The 12,136-nt window shown below is 37.5% G+C and overlaps 1 protein-coding gene across 2 annotated transcripts in view; it reads right to left on the minus strand.

Moving 5' to 3' along the window:
- Window positions 1-12,136, minus strand: part of LOC125789955 (uncharacterized) — a 176,463-nt gene that overhangs the window by 64,651 nt on the left and 99,676 nt on the right. The gene's annotated exons all lie outside the window — the stretch shown is intronic.

The following is a 12,136-nucleotide window of genomic DNA, read 5'->3' on the forward strand; positions in this document are numbered from 1 at the left end:
AATTCAGTGTTTTTACATTATTTTAAAATGTTCTGTATTGTAAATTAATACTAATCTCATCTTAACCAGTGATTCTCAACTGGTGGGTCGGACCAAAACGTGGGTAGCAGACACATTGCTTATTCTTTTTTTTTAAACTAATGCTCATCTGAAGGAGTTTCTTAATAATGTACTCTGAATGCATAACTATGCAGAGAACTAAAATATCTAATTTTGTGACCTTATTAATTTTGTGAGGATTTGATATTTAATTTTACTGTAGTAACTTTTATACATGGTTGTCATACTCCTCATTTTCAAATTCACTTTGCTTTCATATGTATGTTTAAGTGGTATTTTGAAGACATTTTTTTTAAATGTATTTGTTTGGTTTGTATTCTATAAAAGTGGGTTGCGACTTAATGACCATTTAAAAAATGGGGGTCCCGGGATCAGTTAGGAAAAGAATATTTAATAATTATTTAATAAACAAAAACAATGTGTTGAACAAACCAGAGTATGTTTCATATTTTACATTCTTCAAAGTAGCACCTCTGGCTTAGATGACAGTTTTGCACATTTTGGCTGGATTTTCTCAATCAGCTTTATGAGGAAGATTCACCTGGAAGACAGGCTTTCAGTTAACAGCTGTGCTGAACTCGTCAAGAGTTAATTACTTGAATTCCTTGCCTCTTAATATGTTTGATCTATATAGCTCTATTTGAGTAATGTTCTAATCCATATTATGGCAAGAACTACTCAACTAAATAAAGTAAAAAAGCACTTTAAGAAATTAAGCTCAGTCAATCCAAAAAGAAAAAATCAAGAACTTTAAAAATATCCTCAAGTGCAGTCACCGCAAAAACGTTATGATGAAACTGGCTCTCATAAGGACCTTCCCATGAAAGGAATAGCAAGAGTTTCCTCTGTTGTACAGGATAAGTTCATCATAGTTACCAACCTCAGAAACCGCAATTTAAAAGCACCCCCTGATAAAAGAACCTGAATGTTTCACAGGGTATTTTAATTTGTTTGACACTTTTAAGTTACTACAGTACATGATTCCTTATACTCTATCATTGATCAGTGTGCAAACCACACCCACCGAAATATTCCCCAGTACAAGAAAAATAAGTTGTGTAGTTGAAAGATACACTGATCTGACGACAATTTAAAAGTTGTGTAGTTTGAACCTGGAATGAGACTTTTACTAACTTTTACTAAGATTTCATACTTAATTAGTTTGTAGGACTGTGGCTTATTCACAGTTATTACTAAATAAAGACGCTGATAAAAATTTAAAGCTTTATGAAAACTTTGAATTTTTCTCAACCTCTCCCCAACAACCAGCAGCTATGGACTCCTATAAGCAGCTGCCTAGCTCTCTAAACAAGTGGAAACAAGTACTAGAATTGAATGAAAAGAACTGTATTTGGGGAAAAGGATGCAGAATTTCATGAAAATAACTCCTGTCTGTTAAGCATGGGGGTGGATGGATGCTTAAAATATTAAAGAAATATGTCATCATTAACTTTACGACTGGAAATCAGGCTTATAAATTAGTTTAAATGTTATATTTTATGTAACCAATGAATAGTTTTGTAATGACAACCCTAAATCTGAGAAAAAATGTTGCAACAGTACAGAAAATACAGTGATCATTGCGTTAATTAAGCTCGGCTACGGTTTCAAGATTCAAGATTTTTATTGTCACGTTACAGAGTACAGGTGTACATGTGAGTAAAAAATTTGGGTGCAGATTCCCACCAATGTGCAGAGAACAATATTTACAAGAAGAATAATAAAATAAAAAATATATAAAATAAGATATACAGATACATTTACAGTGTAAACAATATACACAGTACACTCAATAACAATACACATAATAACTTACACTATAGACAAAAATTACACGGAAATATGTTAAGTAAGACTGAATAAGTAAATATATGATGCTACGTAGATATGCAGATATCTAGAGTGTCTGTGTGGAAGTGAGGAAATAGTCCAGTAGGTGACATGCTCTAAAAATAATAAAAAATATATATTTTAACCCGTAACATATCACAAAATAAAAACATAAGGTGTACCGCATAAAACATTCCTATTTAAAATAGCAATGTTCTATATATATATATATATATATTAAAGAGTAACAGTTTATTTTACCTTGAGTGTATTGACAAATATCTTTCAATAATGATTACTTATCTTAGTATCTATAATTACATAATTATTGTGTGAAACCTTGTATTGTATATGCATTAACCAATACTCACATTATATTTGATCATTTTTACTCACAGTGTATTTTACACGCAATTATATAAAAGATTAACCAATAATCACAATATATTCTTTACATATATAGTAAAACATTGTTTGATATGGCATGTGACTAACACAGACTCTATTATGACAAATTAACCCACATGATACATAAGGCATTTACTAACACATAGGATTTAGTATATGGCGGACTAACCACGCGTTATTAACACATTAACATATAACATATGAAATTTATTCTTGAAGCATTCGTTCACTGCATGACCCTAACTAATGGCCATCAATCATTGACTGGTACACTCTGTATGAACTCGACTGATACACTGTATGAACTAAATTGATACAGAAAAGGCTATTAGATCAAAGCAGCCTTTTGGTGTGTGGGTGCCTCCCTGAAACCTGCAGCTGCCTCAAAGTGGGGGGTGACGCACACACACACAGATAGTGCCACGATGTTTCATTCTGGAAGAACACAGTCAAGGCCAAACACTGATGGTCCGGTCAGACACGTGAAATGGATTACTAACACGTGAAATTATGCACACACTAACATGAGATGATTTTAGCAACGCCTCATCAGCAGGTTTCACGTCATTTTGGGTATAAACAAGGAGTCAGATTAGAGGGGGGGTCAGAACTTATGCTGGGACGGCTGTCAGACTAGAGTTGCACGGTGTACCGAAGGTTCGATTCTTTTTCGATACTACGTCATCACAAACGATTCGGTTCTTTAGCGTTCGATGCTTTCGATACTGTATATAGCCCAGTCACTAGCTTCAAATGAGTCAAATTAGTAGGCGCGATTTGATTCAGTTCATAAGAAAACTGATTCACACCGCAGCAGTCGGTGTGGCAGGATTCAGATAAACTTAGTGTTCTGAACAAATGAATCGATTCACGCGCAAGCCAGCAGAGCAGCAGCGAGTGTAGAATGGCGACGGCTAAAATAACAGATGTCTCTCGTCCGCGACTTGTGAACAAAACGGGCGCGAGGAGTGAAGTGTGGGAAAATAGTCTGAGATGTAGGCATCTGTTTTTTATTTATATTTTTATTTTTAAATAAAATAACGAAAATAACGAAAATTGAAAGTGAAACTAAACTACTTTATTTATTAGCGCTGTTTTCACTCCCGCAGTTGTACAGCGGGGGGTGTTGTGCCGATTCTGTCTGCGAAGCGGGAGACGGATTCAGTAGCGGATTCGGCACAAGCGTGGCGGCACCTCGCGGTCCGCGGTGTTAGTTGTAAGCGCTCGCGCTAGCCGCAAAATACGACAGAAAACACTGAGGGAGACTTATGTGTGGGACTAGAATATGAGCACGAGGAGATAAAAGAGAACCTTTACCTGTGAGTAGGTCACATCAGAACACGCAAATCTCTCTCTCTCTCACTCTCGCTGTGTCTCTTTCTGTGTCTCTCTCTCTCTCTCTCTCTCTCTCGCACGTGAACGCCTCCGCGTTTGACCTGCAGCACTGTGTTTAGCTGTTCTTAAAAATCATTTTAATTAAATAATAGTTCTATGCTTCTATGTTACAGTGTTATTTAACATAATTCTGATCATATTTCGCTCATTCATTTAGCAGACAAGCACCCTGATCTCTACAAAGATCTGAGAAGTCGACAGGTTAGTGGAGTTAGTCAAGATACACTCTGTCTGTAGCTTTACTAAGATTTACTAGCGACTGCTAGTAAATCACATTAACACGGAGAGGAGTGTGCAGGAGTTTTGTTTTGGACCCGTGGTTTTCTCTATTTCTCCATTATCCCATTGGCTGTGAAACATAAACTCAAGATTTTCTCACGTTTTCGCGTTTCCATCGCAAATCTGTGGTCAGGCACGTAGCCTGCTTGATCGTTACACTGAACATGGGCTTATTAAAAACGGTAAACGGTTGATTAATAAAACGGAGCAGTGAGTGTTAAAATGAACATAACATTGTAATGTTCTTCTGTCTCTTTATTTTCCTTATTCAGAACTTTATGTTATAGTTAAGGTTATAATAACGAAACTTGTTTTTTGTTCAAATGTTTCATTTTAGAATAAAAACGTTTGCACCGATTGTTCAGTGTTCAATCCAGTTCAGTCAAAAATGAACATTTTATGTTCAGATATTTTTATTGTTTTTTTTTCTTCTTCCAAGTATCGTTTTGGTATCGAGAATCGTGATACTACAGTTGGTATCGGTATCGAAGTCAAAATTTTGGTATCGTGACAACCCTATGTCAGACGGTCTTTCATGTGTTGGTTCTCCTGAATATTCAGTACTTTGTAATAAATACTTGGTTTGCTTTCAACTTCACTCCACCTGTCTGACTCTCTCTATCAAACGAACACGCAGGGGAGTTGTACCCCGGACGAGAGGTGGGGGCTAGCCCACCTTTCATTTTCTTTTCTACAACAATATATATATATATACACAGTACGAGCGTTTTCTTTATTTCCATGACTATTTACATTGTAGATTCTCACTGAAGGCATCAAAACTATGAATGAACACGTGGAGTAGGGGTGGGCGATATGGCTCTAAAATAATATCACAATATTTCATGCTATTTTCATGATAACGATACTTTTGGCGATATGACAAAACACTGAATTAGAAAAACGATTTAGAATTTCTTTTATTGCATGCAATATGATATGGCCAACTGAGAAAAAGAAAAAAGAATTTGATCAGATTTGTAACAGAAGTCAGTGATGCAGAATGTCATGATACTAGTAATGCACTCCAAATATCTCCATATATCCGATTTTATTTTAAAGTAAAATAATAGATACTGAACAGATATAATCTGTCTCTAGTAGATATATAATGGGAAATGAGAACAATGTGAATTTTTCTTTTGCTAAAAACTCCAAAAAAAGTAGTACTCTGATGCGATAATTAGGGGTGGGTGATATGGCACGATATTTCAGGGTATAATATCGTTCACGGTATTCAAAATCTTTGGCGATATTATCATGTACGATATGATATGGCACACTCCTGACGTGGAGTTTTATGTACTTAACAAAAAAAGGTGAAACAACTGAAAAATATATATTATATTCTAGTTTCTTCAAAATAGCCACCCTTTGCTCTGATTACTGCTTTGCACACTCTTCTCTCAATGAGCTTCAAGAGGTGGTCACCTGAAATAGTTTTCCAACAGTCTTGAAGGAGTTCCCAGAGGTGTTTAGCACTTGTTGGCCCCTTTGCCTTCTTCACTCTGTGCTCCAGCTCACCCCAAACCATCTGGATTGGGTTCAGGTCTGGTGACTGTGGAGTCCAGGTCTTATCTTGTTAAGTAAGACTTCTGAGGGTTAATCTGCAGTGAAACAGTTACATTTATTCCATTACTCTCATCAGAGGTGTGGGATTTAAAAGTTCAGCATCCAGAATTTACATTTCAGAATAAACTGATAAAACCCTTAAAATCAAACCTACTCCAGAAAAAGCTCAGACCCCCCATCTCACCAGCTCCCAAAACAAAGGCAGCAGCACACCAGTGAGTGATATTTAGGCTGAGGCTCCTGCTGTCTGCTCATCTGTCAGTATCCTGTACCTCAACCTTTCCTCCCGCCTGCCCGACCTCAAATATATAATACACGAGCCACCTGACCGCAGGACCGGAACTGGTAACGAGACGGGATCTGGGTTCCAGGTTCTGGGCTGTGGGTTCTCTGGGTGGGTGAGATGTCCTGGTCAGGACTTCAGGGAGGTGGAACACTGTGTGGTCACTCCTGGGAGTTTCAGGATGGGGTGGCACACTGAGTTTATGCTGAGTAAGGAGGTCCTATCGAGACACAGTCCCTATAACCTAGGGTGACCAGACGCCCTCTTTTTCCCGGACATGTCCTACTTTTGAGACCTAAAAAAATGTCCGGGGGGAATTTCAAAATCGTCCGGGATTTTGTTTGACAGTACAATGCATTGTGATTAGAATTGCCACGCCGTTCCATTCCACTCCAATCCAGGTTTCTCTGTATCGCAAATGAGTCACGCCCTTCTCCTCAAATATATCTACTTTGCATTGCGTGTGTGTGAAGAAGAAAGCGTGTGCTTGCCAGTGTACCCCCGAGTGTTTACAAGCGAAAGCACATGTGTGTTCGCCGGTCAAGTCAAGTCAAGTCAAGTCAGCTTTATTTATAAAGCACATTTAAAAGACACAAAGTGCCGACCAAAGTGCTGTACAATAAGATCAAATAACACAACCTAATTTAAAAACCAAGATAGACCAAGACAGAACAACAACTAACATCATCAAACTCCGCTCAGGATCCAAATGCCTGAGAGAACAAATAGGTTTTCAAATTAGACTTAAAAATATCCACTGTGGCCGATTCTTTTATAAAAAATGGAAGATTATTCCAAAGTCTTGGAGCGGCTATAGAAAACGCCCGGTCACCTTTGAATTTCAGCCGAGACTGAGGAACATCTAGACACAACTGGTTGGAGGAGCGTAAAACACGAGGGGTCGAGCGAAGGAAAAGGAGGTCAGAAATGTAACTCGGAGCCAAACCATGAAGAGCTTTAAAAACAAACAATAAAACTTTGAAATCCACCCGGTATTTTACTGGAAGCCAGTGCAATGAAGCCAGTACAGGGGTGATGCTCTCCCTTTTCTTGGTACCAGTCAGGAGCCGTGCAGCTGCATTTTGGACCAACTGCAGACGTGACAGGCTCGACTGACAGATACCCAGGTACAGTGAGTTACAATAGTCGACACGAGAGGAGATAAAAGCATGTATACTTGTTTCCAAGTCCCTAAAAGACAGAATGCTTTTGAGCTTAGCTATGTTTCTAAGGTGATAAAAACTACCTCGAACAACTGTGCTAATTTGTTTGTCGAAATTTAGGTTGGTATCAAAAACGAAACCAAGGTTTCTTACATGGTCATGTACATTGGTACTCAAAGGCCCCAGATCATTAGCTATAACACTAGCCGCGTCAGGATTTCCAAAGATAATAATGTCAGTTTTGTCTTGGTTTAGCTTGAGGAAATTTTTTGACATCCAGCATTCAACATCCCTCAAACAATCAAATATGAGACGCAAAGAACAGTTTTTTCTTGGATTAAGTGGAAGATAAATTTGTGTATCATCTGCATAGCAATGGTATGAGATGTTGTACTTCTGGAAAATAGATCCCAGAGGAAGCATATACAGGGAAAAAAGGATAGGTCCCAGAATGGATCCCTGGGGAACACCACAGGTGATAGGTGCAGAAAAGGAAGAAAACGATTGACCCAACTTAACAGAGAAAGTGCGATTTTCTAAATATGAGGCGAACCACTTTTCCTACACCTTTTCCTACACCTTTTCTCTGCGTGGTACATTCAGTGTTGAGCAGCAGACCGGGAGAGCAGGCTTGTGACAGAGAAACCGAGGGACAGACTGAACAGGAATGTGAGGTAGTAATGTTAGTAAAGTTAGGATTACACAGGGACTTTGAGGTGATGGAGGTAACGTTAGCTCTATTACATGAGAATGATGAGCAATGGCTGATAAAAATAGCAAACGGTCAAGAATGAGAAGTGTTGGATGAGCAGCAAGTGTGTATTTTAGGCTACATCATTTTATTTTATATATTTAGATTAAAGGTGTTGAAAGGCTACATAGTGTGAGTTTTGTAGCCTCTATGCTGTGGATTAACATGTTTTAAAAAAGCACTTAAACAAGTGAAATATCAGATAAAACCGATAAATGATCAGTTAACTTAAAAAGTAAGTGTAACAAATATAAGTAATATTAGCAAAAGGTATGCCCACACTGAATAAGAGTAAATCATCAAATGCTTTTGCGTTGCATGAATTCATAAAGCAGCCCTGTTTGTAGCCTGATACAAATACATGTTATAGCTTTTTAAAGGAGGAAGCATTTAACCTGAATAATTAGAAGTGAGCTGTTATATCAGAGGAATTCAGAAAATACATATTAGACATGAATTCAATAAAACTGACATCCCCAACCACTCGAAAAAAAAGGTGTCCTCCTTTTCAGAAACCCAAATCTGGATCCTACTATAACCTGCCCCCCTTCACACACACACACAAATCTCTCTAGGCCACATTAGCTTTGAGAAGATTTGCATACTGTAGATACAAGATCACCCCAATCCCAGCAACCCCTCCCAGACTCACTAACTTACAGTCTTACATCTGAAGATTTCAGGGATTTCTAAAGCAGCTATGAACCTATCAGATCTTCATTCATCTCTGCTGTAAATATAAATCAGCTCTCCTCATGTTCTTCAGCAGTTCTGCAGGGCAACACTTTCACTTAAAATCCCCTTAGGGTCTCAGTACTGTATTAAACATGTGGCACAAACTTCAAAGTAATAGTAATAATTTTGGTAAAATATCAAGATCTAAAAATCTAAATACTGCACAACTAAAAACTTTACTACATCCAGTCTTCTTCACCGATGTGGGCGGAGTCTCCCTATACTGAACATTAATTGGTTGGTAGAATGAGTGGAACAGAATCAGACCGCAGGTTTATTAGGGTGAGTTTAGGGTCAGACAAATTAGCTTTAGGCTGAGGTTCAGATTTAGACCAGGGCTAGGGTTAGGATCTGAGTGAGGGGTAGAGGTTTAGCTTTTGTGCTGAGGTGGTTAATGTAAGGTTTAGAATTTAAACCAGGGCTAAATTAAGGTTATGGGTGATGGTTAAGGGTAGGTTAGGGTCTGGGTAGGGTTTAGTACCAGGGCTAGATTTAGGGCCAGACTGAGGGTCAGGTTAAGCTTTTAGACTGAGGTTAAGGTTAGATTTTTCCAGGGTTATAATTTCAATTAGTTTAGAGTCAGAGTAAGAATTTTATCCAGGGTTATGATTTGAATTAATTTAGGGTCAGAGTGAGGATTAGCTTTTGGACTAAGGTTAAGGTTAGGGTCAGGATTAATATTTGAACCAGGTATGACTGGTATAAAGACCCATTTCTAAGATATTTTACAGAACCTTGAAGGTCTAACCTGTTGGGCAGTTAAAGTAACTCTTTTCTGGGAGTTTTTGGCCCTTTAACTCTGTTCAGGAGTTAAATCTGAACTGTTGTGGGAGTAAAAATATTTATCCCATCTAGAGCAAAATACAACTCTCAGCTGGAGTTATTTTTAACATAAACTCTTTCACAGTGTTAACAAACAATACAAAGTGTGTTATGAAACTAATATTATAAAAAAAAACATTGTAATATTTTAAAACCCTGGAATATTTAGGAGTAGAAATGACAACAAAAAGCATAATTACTAATTTCATGCTCAACAAATGTATGCCAGTGTATTTTTCCATTTTCCTTTTTGTCACATTTTACATTACAGAAGATGGTAACTTGCTCTTACAGCCAACAACACAAGAGCTAAGCAAACAACCATTATATAAAATGTAATGTAACAACTCATGGAAAGAGCCCTGGTGGGCAAGACTACACACTGATGATGAGCTAGGATTGGGGGACACGCCCATTAGAGAGTTCAGTCACGCTCCTCAACACCTTGGAATAAACTCTGAAATAAACTCTACACCACCAAAGAGTTCCCCTCAACTCAACTTGTGGTTTAAGTTGGAGAATAAACTCCCACAATTTAACACTTTCACACATTTTTGTTTAACTCCAGATTTTAGAACTCCAGAAATTTGCTGTGTGTATTGGAACATATCTTATATTTTATCATAATTACCCAGTACTTTGCAGCTTCTACCACACCTTTACTCTATTAATGCCTAGAACTTTCCAACTTTCCTCCAGTCCTGTAAAACCAACTTTAAAACAGGCGTGTCTTCATGTTCTCGAGTGTCTTGTGTTTAATGTTTGTTACGTCAGTTTTGTATTGTGTTACATGTTACATTCCCTCATAAACTCCTCAAGAACAAAACTGTGTCCTAACTTTGCTTTGGATTTCCTGTGTACAGATGAACCCACTCCACCAACATCTTTTTTTCAGAACTCTGAATGAACCTAATTCACAACACTGATTCAGAACTTCAGAGAAAACCTGAACTCAGGCTGAACCTCAACACAAACAGCTTGGGAAGTTTTTCATCCATCAGTCCGTCAATGTTTGACACTGAAAGAGTGTCTCTGTGTCGATTTTCCTATTTACGGACTTCTCCCAAGTTTCCTCCTGTAAATCCATCACTCTCCTCCTGCTCTCTTTCCCAGTTATTCCACTCCGATCTCTCGCTCCATTCCTTTAAGTTGTTTTCTTTGCTGTAAAAAGCATTTCCAAATATGATTTGTATTATATGATATTAGTATGACAATGTTCTTTATTAAGGAAAAAAAAGAAGAGTTTATTTTTGTTGTTGGTTTGTTTCATAATTCTTTTTTAAATTGGTATTGTAATATATCTATGCAAGAACTGTTGAGTGAAGCGATTTTATTTAAGAATGTCATCATGTGTAATAAATGGTAGAATCTTACGAGTGTCTCCTTGTGCTTTTATTATTTTACTTTACTCTAAAACTGTGTTATTATTGTGTCTAGAATGAATATGAACCTATTGGATTAGTTACAAATACTTAAATTGTAAGCTAGATTGGTGTATTTTATTTTTTATGAATTTAGAATGAGATTTCAAGTCAAGTCAAGTCAAGAGGCTTTTATTGTCATTACATCTGAGTACAGGTACACAGTGTGATGAAATTACGTTCCTCCGGAACCATGGTGCAACATAGAACAACAAGCAATAGACAACATAAAGTGCAGGAGTGACGACAGTGCAACATAAAATTATAATTATAACACTAAATAACAATAAATACAATAAATACAAAAGATGAGACAATTTAAAGACAGGACAGTGCAGTGCAGTACCGATACGGTATAATAAAGTGTATAGTGAGGATAAGGTGCAGAGATGTGTAACATACTGTAACATATAGAACATAAATAATCACAGCAGTTACTGAGGTAGAGAGTTTATAGTTTTTAAGAGTAGCAGCAAATATTGCTGATAGGAATAAAGACATGTCAGCCTCTGTGTGCTGAGTGTGTGTGTGTGTGGGTGAAGTTCAGTCTTTGTGTGTGTAAAGGGGGGGGTGGGGTGTTCAGTTTAGTTTTGTGTGAGTGTGTTGGGTGAGTGGTGGGTGGGTGGGGTTCAGTTCTATCTCTGTGTGTTGAGGAGTCTGACTGCCTGGTGGATGAAGCTGTTGCGAGTAGTGGAGAGTAGTGGGGGCTCGGATGCTCTTGTATCTTCTGCCGGACGGCATCAGAGCGAAGAGTCCATGTGAGGGATGGGTGTGGTCATTCACATCTCTCATTTATTGAGAGATTTAACTCTTATGCTCAATTTGAGTTGTTTTAGTCATTATAAGCTTCAGATTGTAAGAAAATCAGTGTTATCTCAGCACTGTTGTCTCTGTCGCTGTGTAGGAACTGCTAAATGACATGTTTTAAGAGTTTGCTGATGACAAATATCTAGCAGTTTTAATATATAACTATAAATATGGTAATGTTAAAAATAATGTGTTGTGACTGGACGTTATAGCTACATCCAACCTGACATTAGATAACCTTTACAAAGATTTCATACTAAATTAGTTTGTTATGACTGTGGCTTATTCACAGTTATTATTAAATAAAGATTTGGTACGATGGTGATAAATTTTATGCTTTATGAAAACTCTGAATTCTCTTCAACCTCACCCCAACAATCAGCAGCCATGGGCTCCTATAAGCAGCTGTCTAGCTCTCTAAACAAGTGAAAACATGTCTGTTAAGCATGGGGGTGGATGAATGCCTAAAATAATTAAAGAAATATGTCTTCTTTAACTCTTATGTAACCAATGAAGTGTTGTTAGTGCAGCAACAGAACCTACAAAACTGAGACAGTACACATGCAAATATATATTGCAGACCGTATGAACCCAAGATATGTCATGTCTC

The sequence above is a fragment of the Astyanax mexicanus genome, unplaced genomic scaffold (genome assembly GCF_023375975.1).
Source record: "Astyanax mexicanus isolate ESR-SI-001 unplaced genomic scaffold, AstMex3_surface scaffold_33, whole genome shotgun sequence".
Taxonomy (NCBI): Eukaryota; Metazoa; Chordata; class Actinopteri; order Characiformes; family Acestrorhamphidae; genus Astyanax; species Astyanax mexicanus.